This window comes from Montipora capricornis, chromosome 3 (genome assembly GCF_036669925.1).
Source record: "Montipora capricornis isolate CH-2021 chromosome 3, ASM3666992v2, whole genome shotgun sequence".
Lineage (NCBI taxonomy): Eukaryota > Metazoa > Cnidaria > Anthozoa > Scleractinia > Acroporidae > Montipora > Montipora capricornis.
Genome location: NC_090885.1, coordinates 50,111,613 through 50,114,112, shown reverse-complemented (window position 1 = coordinate 50,114,112; position 2,500 = coordinate 50,111,613).

Sequence of the window (2,500 nt, the reverse complement as noted above, 5' to 3'; positions counted from 1 at the left end):
GAAGGAACGCATTATGGTTGAAGTGAGTAAAATCTCGAAAATATCTAGCTTCGTTTGAAGTAGGTAACGTTTTAGCTATTGTACAAAACACAGGAAGATGGTCCGAGATGTCCGCTAAGCAGATACCTGATTTAATGACCTTTTCAGGTGTATTTGTGTAAATGTGATCAATGAGAGAGGAGGTGTGATCTGTCACTCTGGTTGCTTTTGTTATGACTGGCATAAATCCTAAATCAAAGAGCATGTTTAAATATTCTGAGGTTTGGGCGTCCTTGTTGTACTTCAGAAAATCTATATTTACGTCCCCACGGAGCAACACTTCCTTCCCGTACTATTCAGAGTCTCTAAATGCTATTTAAGAGTTTCATAAAACAATGACCTATCACCACTGTTCGGATGGCGGTATATACAGCCAATAACAATGTTTTTTTGTTTGTGACATGCTAACTCAACCCAGCATGATTCAATTCCATTGTGTGAGATACCAAGATCAGTCTTCCTTGAAAATTCTAGTTTGTTAGCGAGGTACAGACCAACGCCTCCGGCCTGTGATTTTGAATTGGTGTTAACAAAATTATATCCAGGAAGGTTGATATTTACAAAAGAATTTTGATTGATTTTTGTCTCAGAAATAGCAATAACATCAGGCCGAGTTTCTACTGTTAATAAAATGTCATGTAATAAAGATACATTTTTACCCAGACTACGTGTGTTGCAATGCAGCAATGAAAAACCTATCTGTTTTGCGGCCTCGTTGAAAGCTTACCAGATTTTTTAATAGAAAAATATTTTGACTCGAAACGAGTTTCATACAAATATTCTGATGGGTCGTTTTTGTCTGGGGACTCAAGTATATCTTTAAATAAATCTAATTTACCCTTCAATCGATCACTTGACCGGTAAATCCAAGAACCCGTAGTTCTTGAAAACTCAACGTCAGTCAGGTCGTGAAAAGGAAACTGGTAATCAATAAGTAAGCCACCAGTACTAGTGTTGATATTTTTTGTGGGCACTACAAAATTAAAGTTAAGTGCAAACATAAATTGCAAGAACAATTTAAAGTACACTTCAAAGAAATAGAAATAACTAGAAGCTTACTTGTTCCTGCACGAGAAATAGAATTCCAAATCAAGACCAGATTAGTAATTAAACCACAAGACTTAATTAACAGCCATATTTGCGATTGAAATCTTCCAGGTCTATGTACGAGTCAATATAAACGGTCTTGGTTTCTGTCTCTTTCACGAAGATCCTTCCATTTTGCGTCCAAATATATTTCCACCTCAAGCGTTTTTAAACTTTATTTACTTCACCAAAGAGCTTCTTCTTGAAAGGTATCAAAGATTCGGAGATGTAGATGTTTTCTTGGTCCGTTACACCTAAATCCGGCAGCGCGTTCGTCCTTGTCTTGATGAGTTTTCTTCGATTAGCACAAAATACATTGCGCACATCTCTACGAGTAAATTTAACAATAATCTTAGGTGGAGCGTCTGAATTATAGGAGGGGAGGGGATGAGATGTTGAGATATCTTCCTCCTTGACTGGAACATTAATCGCCTTAGCAACCGCTATCACAATATCGTTCGTCGAGTAGTCTTCGCTTAGAGGTATTCCAGATATTTCCAGACAGTCTCTACGAAGATACTGTGCCATACTTTCAAAGGTAGCTGTAGTTTCTTGATTTTTCTTCCTTTCATTTTCAAACGTGGACTCTAACTCGTTTCACTTTCGTGACTGCTGCATGTATTTTTCATTAGCCAGCCGATGCTGTGAGAGAACGTCTTCGTACTTTTGATCCAAAAACTCCACTGACTCCTTGAGTTCAGCAAAGTTTGTTGTCATAATATCAAATTTCCTCTCTAAGGGCTTGATCGCTTCATTGAGAAGTGTCTGAATCTCCTGGTTAGTGACCATAGCGTCGTTTTGTTCAGGAGGCTCGATAAACGTGGCCGCCCGCCATTACGACATATGCTGATCAAGAGGTAAAGAGATGTACCTTTTCGATGTTGTATCGGAGGTAATCGGAAAGACCTTGAGTACTCCTTTGCAGGAGTCGAACCTACGTGACGAACACCTGATTCTATCTTCGGCCTACTCTATCACTGAGCTGAATTTCACCTTGTTCAGGTGAATATTGTCCTGTGATGCTGGTAGAACTTAAACTAGACTCCATATGCGTAAACTGGGTTGCCTGTGGTGCATGTTACACAAAAACGGTTGGCACTGAGCTGGGTGGTATTGAAGGCGCGGAAACTGGATTCTCCCAGGAGTAATGCTGGCTGAGCCAATTCGAAAATAATAAAAAAAAACCTAGGAACCCAACAAGTACTTCTGGTAACTCGTAAAATGGAAGAAACAGGCCAGTGGATCGAACTCGAATGCGGCATATTTCTCATCATCCCCAGAGCTTCTCAGTCCGGAAACGAAACACTACTTAGTTTTTTTTTTTTTTCGCTTCCTCACAAACGAAACGTATCTATTTTAACTTCAGGATAGACTG